Raw genomic sequence first — 26,445 nt, 5'->3', positions numbered from 1 at the left:
TATACGTGTAAGTTTACTCTTACACTTTGCAGTAAATGTACTACTTTTATCTATTCACCATTTACAAGTGTAAATTCCCTACAGAGTCTAGACTTACATGTCCCACCACCTGAAACCAGGAAGTTTAGCCAAATTTGCAAGTGTAAAATCACTACTTGTAACTTTGAGACGTAGGCAGAGAATTTTACCACCAGGGTGGAGATCTTCCTGTGGTAAATAATAGGGTAAAGTTAAAAAAGTGTTTTAAACTTCAAAAAAGAGTAAACCAATTGATATGTTAAATATTACTGTTAATTAATGTAAATATTTATTTTAAATGTAGAAAGCTATAGCACTGGTAATCTTAATTTTAAATTCAATATTTAACTAATTTAAGTATATTAATATAAATAAATAAAAGTTCCAAATATTTATTAAAAAACACCTTAAAAAAATCCGTTTGTTGCAGTCAGACAAGGCACTGGGACCCAACGGGATCCCGATAGAATTATACAAACAGTTGGCAGAATCCACTAGTCCGCTGTCGGTGTACTGAAGATGTACACCGACAGCCTCGAGAAAGGTGAACTGCCGCTGGACCAACGGCTGGCCACAATAGTGGCTATTCCAAAGCCCGGTAAGCCCCCGTCCGAGTGCACCTCTTATCGCCCAATATCTCTGCTTAATGCAGAGGCTAAAATTTTGGCTAAACTTCTAGCAAACAGACTGATGGCGCACCTCCCAAGCCTAATTCACCCGGACCAATCCGGCTTCATGCCAAATAGAAACACCGCATTAAACCTCAGGCGATTGCATGGAGCACTGGCTAAGGCACCATCCCTGACGGAACCGGCAGTTCTCGTATCCTTGGATGCGAGAATGACCTTGGATATGGTGGAGTGGAATTACCTTTTTGCGGTCCTTCCACATTTAGGATTTGGCCCTAAATTTTGTGCGTGGATCCGCCTCCTCTATACAGGGCCCCTGGCATATGTCACGGCTAATGGACACCTATCAGACGCCATACCGCTGGCGAGAGGGACGCACCAGGGATGCCCCCTGTCACCGCTCCTATTCGCGTTAGTATTAGAACCCCTTGCGACGAGGATTAGAGGTGCTCCATTATTGAAAGGAGTCAGATGGGAGGAAGGGTGGGAAGACAGTCTTTCCCTATATGCTGATGACATTCTGGTGTACCTTACGGACCCGGGAAATTCCTTATCGGTGCTCCTTGAGACATGTGACAGCTTTGGTAAGATCTCAGGATACACTATAAACTGGTCCAAGTCGGTATTATATGTACTGAAGGGCCCCGCACCGCAGCTCCCGGATAATTGCCCACTTGTAGTCGCACAGGACTCATTCAAATATCTAGGCATACACATCATGGCCGATGCAGCAGACTTTTTTTCAAGGAACCTAGCACCCCCCCTAGAGCGCTTAAAAAGGGATGTGGTACATTGGGAGTCCCTTCCCCTGACACTGCTAGGGAAGGTGGCATTGTATAAGATGATGGCCTTGCCCCGGTTTTTCTACGCCCTAGAAAACACGCCGTATCCAGTACCGTTAAAATATTTTAAACAAATAGCTGCGCAGGCTTCCACACACCTCTGGGGTAACAGACTGGTGCGAATAGCACAAACAAAATTGCACAGGAGCTGGTATGATGGAGGAATAGCACTCCCCAACATCCTGCTATAATCCTGGTCAGCGCACCTCAAGGTTATTAACCAGTGGATACACACTCCGCGACCGACCCAGCATACAAGGCGGATAGCGCTCAGCTAGGAACAGGTACTATGCTCGCAGTCTTGTACAACAAAGGGTAAGCAGTAAAACTGGTGGGCCCAACAAAACACACAGCCACGCTTTGGCACGCAGCGCAGACACGGTTGGGATGTAAAGGGGTCATCACTAAACTTACACCTCTCTAGGACACTAGACAGTTAGGACACCTGAGAAATAGCAAGGGATTCGAGCAATGGGACAGCATAGGTATTTCCACGGCGGGGGATCTGTGGGACAGAGGGAATATACTATCATTTGACCAGCTCAGGCAACAATACGAACTAGGCCAGACGGAAGCTTTCAGATACACACAAATACGTCACGCATTACTGGCGGTATTACCGCAGGACACTGAAGTCCCTGATGCTTCCCCACTGGAAGATTGGTTGCTTACAGACCACATGCCAAAAGGCGCCATGTCCTTTACATACCGCAAACTAATCAATAACCTGCCGGACCCTACAGTCTCACTACGAAATAGATGGGTGACAGACGTGGGGGACATGGATGATACAGAATGGCAGGAGGCCCTGGCCTTCCCAAGGAGGTAGGAATCCTGCGAGACTTAGATTAGTACAGCTTAAGATCTTACACCGCACATAATATACTAGAACCACTCTACACAAGATGGGTAGGACACAACATCCATATTGTCTCAGAGGGTGCGGGAAGGAGGGATCCTTTTTCCACACATTATGGGAATGTTCGGCAATAGCGAACTATTGGCGGACGGTGCTGCGAACAATATCACAAGTAATGGGAATCTCACTTCTGCCGGAACTGCGCAGATGTTTACTCAACATGTGGGAACCCAATGATCTTACACGTCCTGGGCAGACATGGGTCACGCTGGGCCTCATGGTAGCGAAACGAAACATAGCGCAGAAATGGGGAGCAGTGGAACTGCCTTCGCTGGCGGCCTGATGCAGAGATATGGATCTTATCAAGATGACTGAAAGGACAGTCTACAAAAATCGGAAATGCCCCAGAAATGGACCAAAATATGGGCGGCGTGGAATACGTACTGGGGAGACATTTGTGAGCCGATACCAGAGACCGAGGAAGATAGTTCAGATGAAGAGTTTGGGGATGGGTGATGGTCCTGTACTAGATGATCTGCCGAAAGATATAACTGAAGATACACAGATTGTTACAGGATTCAATAGTGAAATGTGTCAAAGGTCTTGTGAATTAGCTGAACCTTGTGCTTATTTGCTTTTTGTTATTTCTGCCGATGTTTTGAATGAAAGCAATAAAACCAGATTTTTTTTTTAAAACGAATTTGTAAAAAATATTTATCTATGTTATATTAAAAATCATTACAAGTTATGTGTAGAGTTAATTTAAATCAATGTAATTACTTTTACAACAATAGTAACATTTCTTTTTTTAACTGAAAAATGGTATTAAAATATTTTTAAATGATAATATCTTTTTATTTAGATTTCATTTTTTAATATTACTTTCAAATTATGTAGATATTTAGGAAGTCTAAATAAATGTTTTTTTTTATATTATTTCCAACAGGATGTTATTTAAAGCTGTTGCCTCTATTATATCAGAGGGCAGTGCCAGAGGCTGGCCATGAATAATATCTGGTGCTTCTCAAGTGAACATCAGAGGAGTGGCAAGGACCTCTCCAGGACAGCATCACAGCGGTGTCCAGAGTATGCCTAACTGAGTGTCAGAGGAGTGGCCAGGGCCTCCCAGGAGAGCGTCACAGCAGACTCCAGAGTATACCTAAGTGAGTGTCAAGGGAGTTGCCAGGTGCTTCCAAAGTGAATATTAGAGGATTTTCAGATCTTCCCCAAGTGAATAATATCAAATGAGGGGCTAACATGTATCCAAGTGAGCATTTGAGGAGGGGAAAAGGGATACCCAAGAGAATGTCAGCATGGTCGTCACTGCCTACCCAAGTGAGTATCAGCGGCAACACTAAACACTAACCAAGTGAGTATCAGCGAAGCGGCAAAGATCCACCCAAGCGAGTGTCAGAGGAGTGGCCAGGGTCACACAATGAAGAATTGGTTACGCCCATAAGTAGTATTTGTTTTGAGAATTCAGAAACTTGTAAAATGCTCTTGCTACTTACATTCACAAATGCTGTACTGTAATGCATTTGCATTTCTTGAGTGTTTCCATATCCCTTGTGAGCCATAGGGTCGTGCATAGGTCATGATTGTAATTGCAACAATCTGGCCTACTTTCGCAGGATGTATATATGAGAGGGTGACACTTATATTAAAATTATTCCAGTACACAAACAATACCATTAAAATATAATCTCACAAACCTACACTTGCCTAATCATATCGAGTTCAACAAGTTTGTTAGTAGCCTTCTGTTGCAATGATATTCATTGTCACTAGTTCTTATTTTAATTCATTTTTTAAAATGCAATATTAGAACAAAAATGCATTATAACAACAAGTTAGGCCACAACATGCTGGGGTGGGTGGGAGGGGATAACCCCAGCATAAAGCTGCAGATAATGGTAATGGTTATCTCATCAGCAATATAGAAGATGTGGACAATAACTTGGAAAACAACATCAATCAAGATCGACGAAGAAATACATTGAAAACTAGGGGGTGGTAGAGAAAAAGGATCGGAGAAGGAAGGAAAAAGTAGTAACTAGGGAAAGATACAGAGGAGAGAAGAGCAAGAGAGCTGAAGAAAGGGGGAGAGTGAGAAAATAGAGTGAGAAAAGCAAACTGACTATTTGCTGTGCAGGTGTGTATAAAAGTAAAGAAGGAGTTCTTTTGGTTTAAAGTGATGTGGCATATTTTATGTTATACAACACATAACTCGATTCGAACAGTGAAAGGTCAACCGTGGGGGACCCAGCGATAGCAGGATGCGAACAGGCGAGACCTACCGACATCCGAGGAAGTAAGATTTGGGCCAAGACAGATGGCCATTGATTCTGTTGTCTCTATGTAGCATCAATAAAACACAGACCATTGGACCAGCAATAACTGGGAATTCAGTAACACAAAGAGTGTTGTTCTGGAGAGAACTGAAGTAGAAACACCTCTGAGATCACACATATGCCCAACCATGCACAGGCTTCATTGTACACAAGAAACAGAGGGGTGTTGTTTAAGACATTACAAGAAAGCTGTATAGCAGGTTGAAGACGGACTGGGCCCTATTGTGCGCTGTGGCTGAGACCCCACCATAGCTGATTCCCAAAGAGTCATCTTGGTCTTGGTCTAACATTTACAAAACAGTGTAAATGGAGCATATACCATCAAAAAGAGTCTTTTAGCATAGGGTTCACTCAAAGATGTGGCGAGCCAAGGTTGGCCATCAAGACCATTGCCGATGGAGTCAGTTTCCTTGGTGGTGGAGCATGTGTTCCCTGAGATGGAGCTTGGTCGATTCTACAGCAGCTATGGGCGATGCTGGCAGTTCAGACTCTGGATTGGTGAACTCTACAGTTTCAGTGGCTTTAGTGGTTTTCTCTGCTAAAGTGAAGTGGACATGATGGATATGAGGGCCCTGAGAAATTTAAGTGAGCTGCACAACTTTTTTTCACTTTGTAAAGTTGTGAGATTTGTGTACTTCTTTCAGCTATGCTCGCGGGTGATGTTTTTTGTGGGACATGTTTTCCAACAAAACCATTTCTGTCGAACAATTTACTGCAAAGTCTTTGCAACATAACTGTTAGACCTGACACCTTTGGCGTGGTTCTTCCCCCATCTTTTTGCCTCTGACTCATGTGTTTTTGATGCTGTGCTGGATTTCGTTTTTGCTGGTTTAGATGCTTTGGACACTCTGCCACTGCTGATCAGTGTCAGAGTGTAAGTGCTCCCTCTGTAAATTGCCATATTGATTGAATATACCTGATTGGCATATTTGTATCACCATGAAGTCCCTAGTAAAGTGCACTGTGTGTGCCAGGGCTGGTGATGACAGATGCTACTAGTGGGCCTGCAGCGCAGATTGTGCCACCCACATGAGTAGCCCTAAAAAGGACTCAGGCCTGCCAGCGCAGGGCCTGTGTGCAGTCAGTGACTGCCTGTCCCCCTGGCCAGTATCTCCACTGGCTGGGCCTGACCCTTCCCTGTCTGTGCACCTCAGTCACCCCTATGGAAGGCTCTAGGTACCCCCCTGGGCAGGGTGCAGTGTATGGATAAGGTAGAGCATGTACTAGTGCAGGTCACATGCTCTAGTAGTTGGCTGCAGCCATTTTATGTGCACACTGCTGTAAGGCTATCTTGCTCCATAGAGTAACATGGAGTAGGCTGGTCCCATGGGATACCAGCCTATCTTCCCATAGGAACAAGATGGGACATAAGTGAAAGATATCCCTGAACTCAGAATTTAATAACACATCTTTTAGTGAAGGGTGTTTTTAAATCCTGTAATGGAGAATAGCACTTTTAGAAAGTGGCTGTTCTCTTGTCTAAACCTTTCTGTGTGCCTGGGTTTGTGGAATGCCTGTCTGGTCTGGGTGTGACAGAGGGCTGCAGGGCCCCCGGAGGAGGGGGTCGGAGTTAGCCATGGGTGAAAGGCCACATCTGCTGCTAAGGAGGTGGGAGGAAGAAGCGCCTGATAGTGCTGGGCTGTGCCTGCCTACCCCCCATGCTGGCTCCCTCTCCTGCCGGCCAACTGACACCTCTGACCCTGAAGCTGACAGGAAGAAGAAAACCAGAAACACCTCAGTGTTTCGGCCACCCCCAGAACTGGTTTAGACTGGACTCAGGGCCGCTTGCACAAAGACTTCAAAGGACTTCAAAGACTTTGAGGGGTATAAGGAAAGGACCCCTGACTACAGAAGATCAGATTCTAAGATCCTACAAGCAAGAAGGAACCTCTGCTGGAAGGAGGACGCCTGGAGAACTAAAGGAAGATTGCCTTGCTGTGTTCTCTAAGGGCTGACCTGTTCTGCTGTCTAACTGGAAGCTGAGGAGGAGAAAGGGACTTTGCTGTGTGCTGTGACCCTGCCTGCTTGAAACTGCCAAGACTTTGCTGTGTGCTGTGTCTGCAACTTGAATCTCCAAGGGCCTGAGAAGAGCTGGCCCCCTGTCTGCAACCCAGGGACATAAAGGTTGCCCAAGGACTACAAAACTCTGCTGTGCCCCCCCCTGAAGCTGCTGCGTGGTGAAAAGAGTGTGAAACACTGTGTTTAGGCGGTGTAGCGCACTGGATGCTCTCTAATCTGAAGGAGAGCGCCGCGCTGAACCAGCCTGCCGTGTGGCCGAGATCGATGTGTTCATCGACACGTGTGGGGTGAAGAGCGGAGGTCTGGGGGCCTCCCCAGTGCAAGGCGCACTGAAAACAACTGTGGGCTGTGTCACCGCCGCTGCCCGGGGGCCAAGAGTATCCCCAGAAGATTGCCGATCGTTGGGGAGCTGAAGCGGCGAAGAACGAAGCCGCCGCGCTCCCATTGGCTGAGGGAGCCGAGCCCCCTCACTAACGCCGCGACGGGATTGGCCCGTGCGGCGCAGCGTCATCAGTGTCATCGAGCATTGATTGGAGGGAAGCGGAAGCGTCACCACAAGCCTGTCCCGGGAGCTGCTCTGCCATTGGCTGACTCCCGGGTGTACTAGAGGCTCGCCCCAGACGCCGCGACCGGATTGGTCCCCGTCCTCGGGACCCCTGGGAGTGCTGCGCGATCACCGCCGGACCCGGGAAGAAGTGACCTGCCCTCGCCGAGGGATTCTCCCGAGTGTCGTCGGCCCCCGGCCTGCCGTCCCAGCAGCTGACCGCCTGCCTACCTCCCCCGCCACTCGTGGGATTGCCGAGAGCGGGTGGGAGAGCAACCAGAACCGGCAGGGGCAAGGAGCGAGTGCGCTCTGCAGGCGCGGGGCGCCTGAAGCCAGCGGGCGTGGGAGGCTGTGCCGGTGGAAGGAAAAGAGTCCAAGGAGCACGCGGTGAGGTGCGCTTGCAGCGCTTGGGGTGCAGTTGCTCCCAGGGCTGTTTTGGCAATTATCTGACTACTGGCATTGCTTAGGATGCTCGTTTTGAGAGCCCATTAGGCATAAATCAGCAACCATATTTTTGCAGGCTGAGTTAAGAGACTTGAGACTGTTTTTGTTTCTAAGAACTTCCTATTCACAAGTACCATCATAAAGATTAAGTGCAACTATTAAGATTAAATGCAACCTTTTTCTAAAGAAGTGATTATCATGCAAATGCTTTCTTTACTTGCTGAAACTAGATAAAGATATATATTTTTATAAAATATACTTACCTGTGTGGTCTCAGTTTGTGGTGGATTGGGGATTACTGTTGTGTTAAGTGCAAATGTTATCCACATTGCCTCTGTTTAGCCTAGACTGCTCGTGCCATGCTACCTAGAGGGTGAGCAGGGGTTATCTCAGAGGGTTATTCCTTCACCCTGACTGGAAGCAGGGGTCCCTACTTGGTCTAAGGTACTTACCTCTACCAACTAGAGACTCCCGGTTCTAACAATAACTCTTCCACTTAAGGTAGGTTTTAATGGGACATTTTTCTTGCAATTAGCATTTTTTACATCACATGTTTTACTTTGTGAAATTCATAATGCTAGCAATGTAGGAGTTAACAAAGATGTCAACCTTTTCCAACTCCTCGAATTGTGGGTCACACGTCGGTTTCTGGCATTAGTGGGCAACAACAATTCAGGTGGCAAGCAGCAGCGACTGAGTGGTGGGAGGATTCGCAATCTGTTGGCATGACAGTCCGTTACCACAGCTTTGCAGTTCAGGTTTTTCCCCAGGCTGATCACCAAATGACCCAATCAAGACACACCACACATCTAGAGGTTCTCACAAGTCCCTCCCACTCCTCCTGCACATGGACAGGCTTGTGCTGATGGCAAACAAGCTGCACCTTCTTCTTTTTCAAGGGCTAGCAAATCTAGAAAGCTAAAGAGGCTTCCCAACTGTTTAGAGTTACACCAGCAGATAGACTCGCTGGTCCCAGAGGCGTCTTGGAGAGTGATCTTCACTAACCCTGTGAAACAAATGAAGTCCAGAAAAGAGGAAAACACAGTGGGCCTGATTCACAGAACTAACTTAAGACAAAATCCTAAACTTACTACCATTTTGGTATTCACAGAAGGCACTTACTAATTTTGGTGTTCACAGAAGGCACTTACTCATTTCGGTATTCACAGAAGTTAGGACTCCTAACTTTAGGACTCCTAAATGCCTTCTGTGAATACCGAAGGTCTTGAAATTGGGATTTTTCTCAGTTTAGTAGTAGTAAAGTTAGGACTCCTAACTTTAGGACTCCTAAATGCCTTCTGTGAATACTGAAAGTCTTAAAATTAGGATTTTTCTCAGTTTAGTAGTAGTAAAGTTAGAAAAATCTGAATTTTAAGACTTTCGGTATTCACAGAAGGCATTTAGAAGTCCTAAAGTTAGGAGGCCTAACTTTACTACTACTAAACTGAGAAAAATCCTAAATTTAAGACTTTCGGTATTCAAAGAAGGCATTTAGGAGTCCTAAAGTTAGTTCTCCTAACTTCTATGAATACCGAAATGAGTAAGTGCCTTCTGTGAATACCAAAATGAGTAAGTGCCTTCTGTGAATACCAAAATGGTAGTAAGTTTAGGATTTTGTCGTAAGTTAGTTCTGTGAATCGGGTCCTATTTACTCTATTTACTTCTTTATACTGGGGGGGATGAAGTCTTGAGTTTTAACTTCTGTAAAAATCGTGAAGTTCCTTTAAAACATCACATATTTAGTGAGTTTCACAGGATTTTTAAAAGGCTGTTTAACAAGCAACTTAAAGCAAAAATGTGCTTGAGAAAACTATTTCCACTAAAACCTTTTTTTTTAGAAAACGTTGCTGCAGAAGGTGCACACGTTGTACACTTCACCCAGTTCCTCTGAGGTAGTTAAAACCTATGACTAGGAATCCTGAAGGTGTTGTAGGATTGTAGCACGGAATACTGAGAAGAGAATATCACGGTCATTCAAAATTTGATCAGACTATCGAGAACCTAAATATCGAGTAAGTAAGTGCACAGAGGGAGGTATAGATTTACTATCTTTAACTACGTCCTATGAAGATATATATAGAAGGTGTGTAGCTTTGAGGTATGTATATTTAGAGTAGGTATAGACAATATTTACAGAATTTAATTGTCAATAATATGGTCTTTGACATTCTGTTTATGATATTGTGTGACCTTAATATTCTGAAACCACCCCATGTGTAGATCCAACACTGTTGCACAATACTCTGGCCCCAGTCCGGCCCTATTTAGGGAATCCTTCTGTCCCACTGGGAAACTCTTTGAGTCTAAATTGAAGCCATTACTCTGTTGCATCCTCTCCAGCTGTTGATGCAAGCCTCCTACTTATCATGATTCCTGTTCGAAGGTGATGAGCGAGAGAATGATCGTAGATGGACCATTTCCAAGGAAGGCTACGCCAGGAAGTTGTGTACTCATGGTCCTTTGACTTGAAATTGATGAAGAAGCGTCTGCTGCTGGCTACTTGTTCTTCTGCTCAGTGCCACCACCTCACTGTGAGACTAACCACAAATTAGACACAGATTTTCTACAATGAGATTTTGCCAAACATCTGAGAGACCTAGTTTTAGGCACTCAAAATCTGACTTACTACTTTCTCTGAATTCTTCTCCCTTAGAATCTCCTTTTTCATCACCTCAGTTCAGTCAGCTTTATTCGATTTTTTGTTTAAAATCATAAAAGCGTCAACAATACATAAATAAACACCATAAAGATACATAAACACCATAACATTTCATTATAAAATTAATAAAACAAAATTAAATAAGTATATCGAATCAGCTAATCAATATGCATAAATTTCATTTTCAATGATCAGCTCTAAAGCAAGAGCATTAAACAAGCCTTTATCCGCAGTTACTTCCTACCCTTTCTGCTTAGCTCAAACGTGTAAGTTTCCTCTTAGTGATGGGGTTTTAAAAATACAATTTTCAAACGAAAGTTGTAAATCGTTAGGGGCTAAAAGGTTAAATGACTATTGGTGTAACTGAATATATCGGGGGCTCGGGTAAAAATCGTACAAATCCCAAATTTGAATGGTGCCATGTCTCTCTTTAGGGGGGCGAAATCGTAAATAAGGGACGATATTTCTGTTTTTGAATTTAATTAGCACCAGGTCCCCAGCGATATCCTTGTGCAGCGAGCCTAACCACCCCACCCTCCTGACATTCAGGATGCCACCATCCAGCTCGGGTGGCAGAGGTCTATTTTTTTGTAACCAGAAAATGACCTTATTTAGCAGGTCCTGCTGTGATTCGTGTGTTCTCTTGTTGATGGCAGGAACCCCAGAGAGGACAGATATGTATGGGGCGGCTTCTGGAGGTAGGTTGATACATGGCATTCTTGCCAGAGCTGTTCTAACCACTGAAGGAATTAATGACGGGGGTTTTGAAATTACTTTGTGGCCTATCGGGGTTGGTATACAGGGAGGCTGTAATTGAGAGTCACCATTTTTACAAATACTAGACTTATGCTTTTCAGGGACGGTGGGAGGGTTTGGGCAGGCGGATACATCCATTTTATTATTTGGAGAAGAATACTTTCTGATTACTTCCTCGATGCTAATCAGCCTATCCCCCAAGTCGTTGATTTTTGAGACCAAAGGTGAGATGACAGCTAACAGGAGTCGCTCAATTTGAGTTAGTAAAGTCATTTGGGGAGACAAGGCAGGGTCATCTAGTTTAGCCGCGGCCGTGTCCTGTGTTGATGTTATTAATTTAAAGGGAGATAATGTTGGGCCGTTGCACAGATTTTGTGTACTTGCATAGTTCCCAGTGACAATTTCGCTGTCGTGCTTCCCTCTAATAATGTGATCCAGGGGTGAGGCATTTACTTGTTTTTGGTCTTTCAATACAGGAGATGTTGAGTCCCATGGAAAGCCATTTGAAGTAACACAGATTGTGCCCACAGTAGGGGAGGTTATAACATCAGGTGCGTACTTTGTGCCACACAGGGCGTTGAGCTCTTCCCAGATGGACATAGTGTCTATGTAAATGATGAAAACGCCAGTATAGTCAATATAAACAATAAACGTGAAGCATCACAATACCTCCTCCTGTGGTAGAATCAAGTGGGGTGGCCCTTCCCGTCCTCCTTGGGTCCTCTGAGGGCCACAGAGGGCCCGCCCTTTGCCCGGGCTTAGCCCGGCTGGTCCCGCGCGCGTTCCGCGATGCGGAGGAAGCGTCTGTGCTTTAGTAGCGCCTCCGGGCGCACTGAGGGCGGAAAACCGGAAGTGTCCGTGAAGCTCGCTGGGAGCTGTAGTCTCCTGCCGCAGGATGGTGTAGGACAGCGGCGAGGAGGCTTACAGCATGAGGGACCCAGGAGCAACTGTGCAGGTCAGCAGGGGCAGCAGGTATGTCCTCGATTGGAAAGTGTCCCCCCGCTCCACCGAGGGAGCGTCTGTGCTTTAGTAGCGCCTCCGGGCGCACTGAGGGCGGAAAACCGGAAGTGTCCGTGAAGCTCGCTGGGAGCTGTAGTCTCCTGCCGCAGGATGGTGTAGGACAGCGGCGAGGAGGCTTACAGCATGAGGGACCCAGGAGCAACTGTGCAGGTCAGCAGGGGCAGCAGGTATGTCCTCGATTGGAAAGTGTCCCCCCATCACCTTTTTCTGATGACACACCAACCTTCCTTTTGTTCACATCCCTGATATCACAACTTCTGTGTAGTGTCTCCGAATGTCTCACTATAGTCGGAAACTGGACGGTGCTCCGACCTCTCATGCTTAGCTCTACCAAGGCATAAAAAATAGACTTTTCACAAATTCCTACCCGGCTACTTAGGCTACCTCCACCTAGTTCCCCAATTGGCACTGGCTCCGGCAGAAATCGGGCTGTAATTTGACCTAATAATGAGACTTCTATCCTTCATTACCTCCACCGTTATGGTCACAATTTCTAAACATTCAACAAATGGTCCCACACTGTCCAGTACAGAATGCAAATCCTTAATCAACACCTGGTCATGAACAAGGCTGAATGCTAAACCACCATCCCAGTAGTCCACCTGCAGGAATCATTCTCCTCTCTCAATAAAATTCAACCTTGCTGTCCAACACTGTTCAATCTCCCATAACATACTCAACCTTCTTCCAAGCCAGATGGAGTTCAACTAACAAAATGTCACTCTTAAAGCTCCTCACCTTTGCCTTTAAGCAGCTGAGGCACCTTGAACACCTTTCCCCAACAGTGGCATTGTTCTCTGATAACCTTACACAAACTTTCTACCTTACGTCACCTTATGAACTATCCAAGTCCATATCCTTAGAACTATGAGCATGCTTTCAGTTAAACCCTTTCTAATGACACTTAAGTCCATCCTCAAGACCCCCCTTCATTCTGGAGGATCTGACAGGCTTGCCCTCATTGGCTACGATGTCCATACCTCCCCATTGCCTGGCCCTACACCTCATAATGCTGTGCATTACAAAATATATTTTAAATCTGCAACATTATATGTACTGAACTGTTATGGTAAGGTCTCAATATTATTTACCACACACCATCACTAACTATCTGTCCTGTTACCATGGATATAAAATACCTAGTTGATACTTCGTACAGTGATCCTGGTTAATTACTTCATTCATAAATACAATTTAATAGACATGAAACTAGTAATCATGCCAAGAAACCCTAACTAATGCGACCTTAGGAAAGTGATAATAGAAACAAGAACTCTCAAACAGACAAAATATAGAAGAATCTACCTTTGCTTAGATTATACAAATAACACCTACAATTTCTCCGGAAACAGAGAAGGTATACAGGCAGATGAATTTGAAATGATCTTCCCAAATAAGATGTCCTACTAATCACACATCTACTACTAGTTGTACAGACCCATTACATAAATGCGACATCAGTTTGACCACTACAGAGAATGTCACTAGGCAATCAGATTTTCATTTCGAGGTACTTTAGTTTCATTAAATGACCATTGTTACTTTCTGATATAAATAATAAATTTGCTCGCTTGGAGGAACTATGATGTTAAATAAATAATATGCACAAGTTGCTAATAATGGAGGGAGTTGATGATCCTAACTCCAGTCTCCTTCCTCTGTGACCATCTGAGGCCACGCTGATATCTATACCTCACTCCAACTATTTCAGGATGACCCCATATATTCACCCTGGAGGTCATCCATAGGATTGCTTGGTGATCTACCACATTCCCTGGGAAGAAAAGTTCTCAGTGCTAGCCTTCACAGAACCAAACAGTTTTAAACAAATCATTGTCAACAGCAGTGTAGGGATTACACAGAGACTGGTAATTGTAAGAGCACTATGTTTAGTGCCCGTTCATCTCCACAGCTTCCAGAGAGAATAATCAACAACACTTGGCATTCAAATATCAACAGTCTGTAACCAAGGGAATGACATCATAATAATGGATAGCATGGTTTACATGCTGTCTACTACAACATCTCCTTCTTTTCTATAGGAGAATATAAATGTAGACAAACGTGCCAAGGGGAGAACAAGCAAGAAACCATAAATATAAATACTAAAGAAGAAAGAGACATAACACAAGGTAAGTAAAACAATAAAAGAGAAGATCAATAGTGCATGAAATAGAAACACAAAATCAAATATTGAGAAGCATCACATGGAAAAATTCACATACATAACACACGTACAAGAATAGGAAAACTACCAATTCAAGCATTTAGGTGGATTCACTTTCCTACCACTCCTGTGTGGCTTACATCATTGAGGAGAATCAATACGCAGCGCCGAAACATATGACACAATGCTCTCATTAGTTTCTTGTTTCCTTGTTAAGAACTTGTGTCTAGCTACAACTGAACTGCCTTCCGCATCAAATATTTTTTCTAACATTGCTACTGCCTCCTCAAATTCATCGAGAGCCTCTTGACCCTCAGTAACCTCAATGGGAGGTAAGTGTTTTAGAACGACCTGCCCCTCAAATCCCAGATTGTGCTCTAGAATACATCTCTTGTGTTCTGCACTGAACCTTGTCCCCCCTAAATATTTAGTGAAGGCTCTAAACCATAGATTCCACCTGACTGGTGGGTCTCCTGGAAGCTGTAAAAAAGGTGGAAGATCCTGTACATTTTGCATGTTGTCCATAAATATGCACACCTACGTAGTGCTACCAGCCGAAAGTAAAATAAAAAAAAATATAGGAGCTGTGCAAAATAATCTACTGAAAAAAAACAAAAAATAAATTTCAAAAATCACACAAGATGACCATTGTCACTAGGAATTTTTTCCACAGCTCGGAACTGCAGTGAACATAAATTCAACCAAGCAAATGTCTGATGTAACCAGGTAAAAGTACAGATGAATTAACCCCTTCGGTGCTCATGAGGAGCTCAGCTCGTCATGATGCACGGTGCTCGTGTGCTCATGACGAGCTGAGCTTGTCATGACCACACCCATTTCTATTATGGCCCAGCACAGGGTAGGAATAACAATAGCAGCCAAGGTGTTAAATACCATCAACGGTATAGTGAAGAAAAATCCGGCTGTCTATGCTGACCGTGGCAGAGTAAGCCGCTCCTCACTACACAAAACCGTGCGTTGAAGAACGTAGAAATTTGAAAAACTCCTCTCTCAGATGGGAGATATGATGTGACAGTACATGTGATCTGCGCATGAGCCAGAAAAGGAACACTAGTGCGGTGCCGTCACAGATCAGTTGACGGGCACGCGTTTATACTAGCCACGTAAATATTCTCATGCATCATTATTCGGGATCGCAATCTCAAACCATACGGGCATCTGGGATCCGAACCGCATTAGCCACTCTTTGAACACAGCCAACACTGGTCACGAGCATCACAACGCCACACCATCTACTCACTGTAAATGCGTGGTTCCAGCGAGTATTGATGGATGGGCCGACCTCTACTGGTGCCGGGAAACCCTTGGGTAGCTGTGCGCCTTATAAATTTAAAATAATAAGACTAATAATACTTCACCAACATTATCAACCTACCGCCATCTGCACCAGAATGCTACGTAGCATAATATCCGCACTTCAGCCTAAATCCGACTGTAATTGCGCGAAGCATGCAAGACTGAACAGTGCACTTCAGGGTACCCTGTGACAGTCATTACAGGATGCAGTCAAGCAGGTACAAAGCACACTGCCATTACAAAGGAGTATGCATGAAGTAAGCTGGTGGTGGAGCTCAGACACTTAATCAATGGCATTCACCTTGAGGACTAATCCAGTAGCAGATGCAGAACGGTCAAGATCATCGCAAATTGGAGACAGGTAAGTGTAAGGGCACTATGTTTAATGACTGTTCTTGGACCCCAACACTTTAGCCTCTTTTAGTGTTCTTTGAAGCATTATAAGCTAATCAAGGAAGTAAGAATGCTCCAAAATGGCATCACACATATAAGCAGAGGATAGGAGGAAGGCAGACGATACATTTCTGGACGTGGAGGAACAAGACGTTTCTAATTACTAGACTTTGGGTCATGATTCAATACTCTTCGCTCTAAGAAGATTCACCTTTTTTTGGGACAACTTATTCATAAGTAGATGAAACTGTAAGAGGCACTTTCCAATTGACCTGCGGCTCATCTTCGCCATATCGACTCGGACCTGAAGTGTCCTAGGTGATCACGACAGATACCTCCTGGTCGTTGACTTCTACCGGTGGGATCAATTTATTATGGTCGGATCCCGTTCCTTTTTTCTCAAGAATTTGATTGGAACTTCATTTCTATACTAAACAGCATTACAAAGGAGTATACTGTTCTGTGTGAAGCGCCACCGTTTTATAACAACAAGCTCTATCAACCATTGTGGATACACCTTGCGCAGTGTACTTTTACACATGATACGTCATTGGCCCTGAGGAAGTTCCCTATATGGGAATGAAACGCGTTGGCTGGATTGTCTAAACGTAATGATCTTTATAAGAAAAAATTTCAAATAAAGAAGTTATTTTTCTATTTACATTGGCCTATTGGACTTTTATGAGCTGCACACCCCCATTTGGTACACTATACAGCTCCTGCCCCACTATGCCAGCAGCTGAGCTTTCTCCCTCTCCAACCATCTATTAAAATCTGGACCTAATGCCTTGAACATCATTTATCCTCTTGGCCTTCAGACATAAGATCATTAGGTGGCAATTGGAAACACTCAATATTTACCAATACCACTGTTTTAAAGGCAAGTTTAACAGACTTCATCTTTCTCCACACAACTCTGTGGCTGCAGATATTCACAAAGAGTGTGAATATTACAAATAACTCCTAAACTCCAAAATCCTTTGCATAAATTTCACGGTCATGCCTCCCCTTTCATTCAAAGTGAATCTTTTTAGGTCGAGCGACCTATCTCAATGCGCATGCGCATTGAGCGGGAGCTCGATATATTGTGGCTTAAACAGAGCTTACCGAGATCAGGCGATTCCCAGGCGATTTCTTCCAGTGCACGTGAAAGCGCATGCACAATGCCACCAGCCGCTTGCCTCGCATTACCACATCAAAGGCAAGGCGGCCTCGTCTCAGGCCCCTGCTGCTTCACACCCTCATGCCGCTCTCCCCGCTCCGCCCCCTCCCCTGCCCGCCGTGTCGCATTTCTCCTCGTACTTTCACTTTGATGGCCGCAGGCCGTCTCTCGTGTTTCTCCTTGTTTTTTCTTGCTTTCCCGGTTTTAGCTTATCATTTTTTCTTTCGTTTCTAGTTTTCGATTCCCATTGTTTTCTTGTTTTCCCCCTCCCTTTCTCATCACGTTGCTCGTCATTCTATACCTTCCCGCCCCCCCCCCCACCAGGCTCTCCCGCCCCCATCCGGCTTCCCTCCGCGCAGCCATCTGCCTGCCACACTTCTCCCCTCGTTCGCATTCCCGACCCCCCCCTCCCCCCTCCCCCCCGCTACGGCTTTCCTTGTCCCCTCTGCTTTATTTTTTCTTGCTTTCCCGGTTTTAGCTTGTTTTTAAACCAAGCTTGCACACGTATCGATCGGCTCCATATCTTGTGCACCACAACAGCCCATTCAAGGGGTGACATGTGTCTGACACCGAGTGAAACCGAAGGCGCTCCCGGCTAATGAGTGCCTTCACTGGAGCCGGCTACTCAATGCTTGGTTAAGTAGAAACCGGCACACCCACTGAACAACAGCACACACGTTATTTTTATTCTTTATTTGGTTCTGTGGTTTACCTGATATTAAGACGGTTTAAAAGTATTGTTACCAAGTGGAATATTGCTATAATAAATGTGTGCAGTAAACACGCGTTTAACTCCCGGACTACAAAGGCTGCAGAAAGCCGCAAAAACGGCAATAGATGTAGTCAAAATTACTTATAGGATTTGAAGGGCTGAACGCTGCCAAATTCATAATCTCCTTTAAAAACGCAGTTTGCTTCTGAGCGAACAGCCGCGACGCCTCTGCCTTGATCGTGCGCTGTTCAGATATTTGTTTTCAGTTCTCTTCCCAGTGTGTTGCAGTGGGGTCTGCTCGCTGGTCCTTGCAGTGCCAGCAAATCAATGGCCTGTAATACTCGATTGAGCCTTTTGAAGCGGGGATCCCCTGGTGTAAACTTTAACACAGGCTCATTTAAATATTAATGTTACACAAGTGACTTGTTAGGCTAAGTTAATGCCAGCGTAATAAATCCCATAGCTGGCGCTATATTTCCCTCCTGCCAAACGAAACAGTCCCTTGGATTCAGTTTTCAGAGGCTGTTTAAGCCCAAATGCTAGGCCCCAGAGCTGCATAGTGTCAATAATGTCTAGATGGAATGCATGCTCGTTTTTTTGTGTGACTAAATAGCCAATGATAGAGTTCGGAGTGTTCACTGGGACAAAAAAAAGCATAAAACGTGCTGAATAAACAGTGCATGTCTTTTATATTTGAGGCACATGGCATTTTGAAAGAATTAGATGGACATAGGTTGTATCACATTGTAATTGCAGACACAAATTTAAATGTTATTGAAATAAGATCATCTCATTTACAATACAATACAATAGGTGTCACATTTGCGAAAAGTTAAAACTATTGACATTGTAACTGACAAAGCTAATAATTTTGCTATTTTCAAAACCAACACATAAATTAAAAAAGTGTCATTTACAATACAATACAATACAATACGAATCGCTCAAACTTTCCGAATGGGAAAAGTTAAAAGTATGGGCATTGTAAATCACAAAACAAAAAAAAAAATGTCATTTAGAAAACCAATAGCTCAAACTTTCATACTGCGAGACCTATTGGCAACGCCAGTGCTTGTTATCTCTGTTTTCATATATGGAAAAATCATGATTCAAGGCTCTGACGAAAACCTTACCCTTTTTGATCACCATTCCAAACCCTTATACGATTTCTATATATTTCCCCTCCCTCAACTCCTCCTTTCTCACCTTCTTCTGTGCTCTTGACTTAAAATATTCAATACCATATGTGCACATTGACTTCATCGCCAAATTTCTACTGCTCCCAAGCATCCAACTCCTTCCTTACCATATATTCTCTCCCCCATTTTGTAGCTCCTAACCCTAACCAGAGACCGCTTTTCTCTTGCTTTCTAGCACCATCACTGTCCTCCCAACCCATTTACACCGGCTCCACTAAGTTACATTATAGGATCCTCCAACACTTCCCAACAATGCTGCAACCACACCTCACATTCTAGAGTTCTGCCCAACGCACGTTTGGTTTTCCCATCTCCTCTCTCTAACACCTACCTATATGTAAAAATCACACTTTCACCTCCATCCTCAGTCCTTTCCTCTGACCACCTTCGGCTTTCTCCCTTGCCAAATGGTTCCTCACAAAATAAAGGCGCCAAGAACCCCATCAGCAGTGAAACCGACACAACTAGTCAATTCAAATCACACACAAGAGGTTACGTGAGTATAACTCTGTTTGGTGCTTTAATTCTCTCTTGAACCCCAACACTTTTGCCTCTTTTAGTGTTCTTCAAAGCATGATAAGCTAATCAAGGAAGTAAGAATGCTCCAAAATGACATTTCACATATAAACATCAATTGGAAGGTGTGGCTGAGCACGCAATGGTGGCTGACGTGCCTGGGTAGAGCTCCGTAAGAGGCTCCCCTACCACAGGCCATTTATCCGTCAATATTGCCTGTTTTGTCCTGTGATCGATAGCGAGTGTGCATAGAGCACCCATCTCTCGTCTGACGAAGTTTGGGGCTGCTGGCTTCTACCGAGCCGCCCCGACAGAGAGAAACACTGTCTGCCCTGCCTACGGACGCTTCCGGCCGGCGTGGAGCGGCACTTGAGGTCGGGGATCCAACCGGCCGACTGAGCTCTGTGACGGAGAACAACACCCCGAGGCTTCCGACGGCTCCTGACCACCACCGGAGCTCATGCCTGAGGACTAGAAGGGGGCCTGCGGAGACGAGGTGAGATCGGCCCCCACCTGATTGCTGCATGGAGGGGCTCGAGGGAAAAGACTGCTGCCTGCGGAAATCCCCGATGCTGAGACTACCAAATTTGGTCTGAGGATTGCCACGGAGTGCCTTGCGGTGTGTCTCCCTTGTCTGCCGGGGGCCGAAACTAACTGTATGTCATAGTCTGTGCCCATGGGCATTGAACACGGCGCCCCCGTCGGGGACGCTCGAGACCACTTGAGACCGGGGACGTGGCCTACCTACTCGGCCCTGCAGCGGTGCGGGGCGCCGAAAATCGACGGACGCTGCGACGCCTTGGCCGAGACCCTACCTCGTGCCACACTCGGCGGTGAGAGGTCGCTGGCTTCCGCACTGCGACAGCGACCCAGAACCACCTGTAGTCTGGACCGGAGGCGGCGAGGTGCGGAGTGAGTTGCACCTGAACCCCCCCCCCCCACTGATTGCATGGAGAGGCGGTGCAGGAGCAGATTCCCACGTGTACTGGCGCTGTGGTAGGTGACATCATTGGAGGGCTGAAGCTGAGACCCGCTCGCCGCCTTGCCCTGCAACCTGCTCGGGCCTGCCGCTGACGCGCTGCTGGGGCACTTCATTGCATGGACCCCTGCCCTGGGCCTGGATAACTACTACTGACCCGCCCTGTGTTCTATGCATTCCATCCGCCACATACCACCTTGTGGTGACAGCGACGGACCCTGGGCTCGGCTCTGTGGAGACACTTGCCCATCCATGCTGTGATCTCCTCTGAGGTGCTGGTGCTTGTGAACCCGTACGCGGGCGAGACTGTGGGACACCTGAGGAGGCCGGCGAGTACCCTGTGACGTGGGAGAAGAACGCAGGGGATCGCGAGCTGGTCTCCCTGGTGCAGTGCAACTACTACTTACGGGGGCGGACAAGTGTGCACCTGGGGGATAGAGCCCCCCTCTTGGATTGCGCCCCCCCTCCTGCATGGGATCCTTTACTCCAGACACCCAGTGGCACCGCTGTTCCTTACTTGCACCTGGGATATGGCGCGGTCGCCTTGGATTTGAATCAATTTCCAGCGGAACCCGCTCCCACTGTGGACCTGTTCGCAACGTTCCTACAGAGCACAGGAGACTCCACTTCCTTGCGACCGAATAGCGTTGCCCCCCTCCGGATAGCTGCTCCTCTGTCGACTGTGTAGAAGAAAGATCTCCGAAACGTGCACTTGGCTATACTCTGCGGAGCCTCCCATGTCTACGGGGCCCAAAACAAGGGCTGTAGCCAGTGGCATACAGGCGATGGGCATGATGGTGAAGCAGACTGAGCAGGATCACATGACCTCCAAGCTGGACACGATGCTGGCAGCAATGGAAAGGCTGGAGGAGTCGATGCAATTGACCCGCACCTCTTTAGAGACTAAAATTGACAGCGTGGCCATAGATCTGACGCACCTCCGAGCTGATCACAAGAAGCTTTCTGAGCGGACAACCACCCTGGAGTCCTCGGTGACAGATCTGACTCCCAAGATCACCCAACTGGACACGCATGTTCGAGATCTTCTCAATAGGGTGGAATTCCTGGAGGACCGCGCAGAGGATGCGGAAGGCCGGGCTCGAAAGAACAATATCCGTATAGTGGGCCTGCCGGAGCGGTGGGAGCCTAGAGCAGCACCAGAGCATGTGAAGAGGTGGATTAGAGCCATTCTTCCGGAGGACACCCTCTCTCAACACTTTGTTGTAGAACGAGCCCATCGAGTGCCGACCCGACCTCCTCCTGAGGGCTCAAACCCGAGGCCATTGCTAATCCGTGTTTTGAACTATCACGACCGCGACACTATCCTACGTGAAGTGAGGAAGCTAACTGAAGTCAGGGTTGACAACGCGAAAATCATGTTCTTCCCAGACTACAGCGTCAACGGCACTCATTCTTGGGAGTGAAGCAACGCCTCCGCCGCCTGGCTCTCAAATATTCCTTACTGTTCCCTGCTCGCCTACGTGTCGTGGCTCAGGACAAGACACACTTTTTCAACACCCCTGAAGCGGTTGAGTCTTGGCTCGACTCGGGCATTGACACCAAACCTGGCGGGATGCCCCCGAGGATGCGCCGCGACAGAGGAGCTCGACGGCGACGGCGCAGGAGACCATCGATGGCGAACTCAACGCATACAGAGACGGATGTGGGCCCTACTCCTGAGCACCGGCAAACTGAACAACAAGAGGCCCTCCGCATGGTGCCGGAGATCAGTGGATCGCTGTCGGGAGACCCTGCCCCGCGTACTAGCCCTGAACGACAGGTGAGCGACAATGAGTACCTTTACGGACTGACAGAGTCCCAGGTATCGGGAGATCTTCCAGATGTTACACCACAAACTGCTGATCTGCTCCATTGACAATGTTTTAATCTAAACAACCTGCAATTGAGATGTAACGGCGCATTTACGGCCGATGTTCTCCAAGAGTCTTAGGTTGCAGGTGTGCTACTGGGGGTGCTACCTTGCTGCGATAGCAGGATTTGGATCTGCTTACTGCGAGCCTGAGTGCCGTATTTCACACCTATGCTCTGCCATGGCCGATCCCAACTATGGCGAATCCCGGGATTGTATGGGGGGGTAGTCGTGCCTCCCTAGAGGTGAGTGCCTATATGAGCCCCGCCCAATGCTACTGCCGATTCCCTGGCGCTTGGCCCGCTCAGACTGACTACCCCATGTACTGGAGACTTTCACTGATGATGGGCAGTATAACAATGACTGCCTGTGGTGGGGAGTCTACACCCTCACCCTGATTGCATGAATCCTTGGTACACTTCACACTACAACCTCTGTGCACCCCCCCTTGAAATTACGAACTGTTAGTGCTCACTAGAGCGTTTGGACGACAACATGTTCCGCTGTTGTCCTTTAGGAATTATGGTTATGTTTTTCAAATTTATGAGATTGGTATTCTTTCCCTTCCCCTTTGCTGTGTGCTTGCGGGGCGGCGGGACTGTGCGGACATTGCGATGGACATGCTGTGACAATTTGATCTGTTGTACTGTTGGGTGGGGTGTCGGGGGTGGGTGTTGGGTGCGGGGGGTGAGGATACGGAATTACAATGTCCACTGTTAAGTTTTGCACCTGGAACGTATGTGGCATGCATACCCCCTCGCGACGTTACCAGGTATACTCATATCTCAAACGACACCAAGTACAGGTGGCGCTGCTACAAGAGACACACTTGACCGAACAAGAGACACACACACTGCGGCACAGGTATGGGGCAACTACATGCCACGGGTTTCTCAGCATATGCGCGTGGAACTTTGATATGGATTCGCCCAGGGGTCCCCTTTGCTCTCACTCTGCTGGATCCTGAGGGCAGATATGTGATATTGCAGGGTAGACTTGACGGACAGCAGATAGTCATAGCCTCTGTGTACGCCCCTAACACTGAACAAGGACAGTTTCTGACGCAATTATCGACGGCACTAGCGCCATGGCCAGGCGTCCCACTGTTGCTAGGAGGCGACTACAATTGTGTGCTAGATGTCCAATTGGACCGCTCATTCCCCCCACTGGCAAATGCACCGATAACCGGAACATCGCGAGCATTCGCTGACTGGGCGACACAGTGGGATCTCCACGATGTCTGGCGTAATCGCAATCCCATCACGAGGATGTACTCGTATTATTTGGGTGCGCACACGCTGCATGTCAGACTAGACAGATTCATGCTATCTAGTGACCTACTACCTCATGTCACGGACACCTGCTATCTAGGTCACACTCACTCAGACCACAACCCTCACACTCTTGACTTTACCTGGGAACGCCCACACCCACCGATCCCCACGTGGAGACTCCAGCCAGACGTCTTGCTGGATGCCCCATTCCGGGAAACACTCTTGTCTCACATTCTCCAATATTTCGAGGATAATACTGATACTGCGTCTACCCCACAGGTTGAGTGGGACGCGTTTAAAGTAGTCACACATGGTTGTTGTCTGGGCACACAGGCGGGATTGAGGCGTCAGGTGGATAGGGATCTGACAAGGGTGGAGTCTACCCTGTGGGATTGCGAACAGGAGGCCACGCAGGGCGACAACACGAGACTCATAGCTGCTTGCGGGCAACATGCGCAACTTCTAGATAGGTTGAAGAACCTGAATTATGCCGCACACTCGGCACGCACACACCATGCTGGAAACAAGCCAGGCAAGCTCTTGACTTGGCTGATTAGGCGTGACACTCAAACGTTACCGGTGATGTCAAACCGTACAGCACAAGGTACCGTGGTGTACACACAGAGGGCCATGCATGAGGCTTTTACTAGTCACTACATGGATCTGTACCGCTCCCGGTTGCGAGCCACTGGGGATGATATCTCCGGGTACTTATCGGACCTGCTACTGCCAACGGCCACTAATGCACAACGCGATGAACTGGGCGCTCCGCTCACGACGGAGGAACTTCGGTCTGTTATATTCTCCCTCTCTAACGGTAAGACCCCAGGCCCTGACGGCTTGCCTGCGGAGTTTTACAAGGCCTATTCGACGATCCTCATCCCCGAGCTTCTGCGAATGTATAAGGCGGCGATAGCCGATGCCACTCTCCCACCCACTCTTAACGAGGCAAACGTGATCTCGCTTCTGAAGCCTGGTAGAGACGGGCTCAATATGGGATCTTATAGGCCACTGGCCCTCCTTAACACGGATTATAAGATCCTGGCGTCTGCACTGGCTCAACGACTGGCGCCTCTGGTCCCCACACTGGTACATGCTGACCAAAACGGATTTGTACCCACCCGTAGCACATCTTATAACATCAGGCGGCTATTTCGTATACAGAGCCTGGCTGTGTCCCGATGGCCGCGATCGGGATGTGTTATACTGGATCTTGAGAAGGCGTTCGATTCAGTGGAATGGCCCTACCTCATGCAGGTCCTGGGAAAATTTGAACTGGGTGCTGACTACATCCGAATGGTAGAACTCCTTTACTCTTACCCGGTAGCGCGGATGCGCACAGGCAGACTTTTCTCTGATCCGGTCCGAGTGCGAAGAGGCACCAGACAAGGATGCCCCTCTGCCCTCTGATTTTTGCGCTAATGATGGAACCCTTGGCTGCGCAGTTACGTGCTTCTGTTGTGGATTGGGGTATCCCCTGGCTGACGGGGTGCACTCGGTGTCATTGTACGCTGATGATCTACTGATCTATGTCAGAGACCTGACCCATTTTCCGTGCGCGCTCACTGCCATATTTAACACCTTTGGAGATGTGTTGGGACTTCGTGTCAATTGGGCGAAATCAGGGGTGTACTCTTTCGCCGCGGATACCCCAGAGTGCGACATTACGGTGATAGGGGAGCGACTTCTTTGGTATCCAACCCGATTTAGATACCTGGGAATTCAAGTTTATCGTGATCCCGATGATCTGTTAGATGGTAATATCACCAGAACAATTTCATCACTTACAGCCCAAGTTTCCTTTTGGACCTCTCTCCCGTTGAACGTCCCCAGTTGCATTACACTGGCAAAGATGGTCACCCCACCTCGGTTGCTGTACTTTTATGCAAACCTACCTGTGTATGTCCCTACTAGTATTTTCCGAGAACTGGAAGTTCTAATCAGACGCCTGATCTGGAACAAAGTGCGCCCCAGAGTTGCATTGAAAACCCTGTATGCTGCGACGGAGAACGGAGGGTTGTCGGTCCCTAATCACGAGCTTTATTACCTAGCAGCGCAGTTGCAATGGCTCGCATATTGGCTGAGTGGGAAGAATTTGGGGGATACTGCCTCAGTTGATGAGGTCATGACGGCCCCGCAAATACACGCGTTATTTCATCCCTTATCTAAGTCCCACTGCCCTGCCCAACTGCACCTCGCGGTGGGGAGAAAGTGCTATGTGAGGACTCTGAAACTCACGAGCGCTACCAAGCCATACGCACCCAACCTACCACTACTGGGTACACCTTGGGAAGGGGGGGCACTCATGGGGCCTGCGTTGAGCAGCTGGACGGCAGTTTATTTGGAGAGCCTGGGCGACTTGTTTGAGGATGGCGCCCTGCTTCCTTTTGCGACTTTGGCGGACGGCACGGGCCTGCCGGCTGGACAATTCTTGACACACGCGACGCTCCTGCATGTATTGACACGAGCCTGGGGAAAACTAGCGGAAGAGCCCCCAACGCACCTGTTGATTCAGTATCTACATGTGATGGGGAACGGCTCTCACGTGATACATTGGCTCGCCCAGGCGCTGCACACCCACACGCAGTTCTCGTCACAGTGGCTGCGAGACAGGTGGACAGCTGATAGGGGCCGGGACTGGACTGACAGGGAATGGACGCAGATACTGGCCGGGACATTACACATACCGCGCAATGCCCGTTTTAAGATTATACA

This window comes from Lissotriton helveticus, chromosome 2_1, assembly GCF_964261635.1.
Source record: "Lissotriton helveticus chromosome 2_1, aLisHel1.1, whole genome shotgun sequence".
Taxonomy (NCBI): Eukaryota; Metazoa; Chordata; class Amphibia; order Caudata; family Salamandridae; genus Lissotriton; species Lissotriton helveticus.
The sequence above is the reverse complement of the archived record's forward strand: the minus strand, read 5'-3'. Positions refer to the sequence as shown.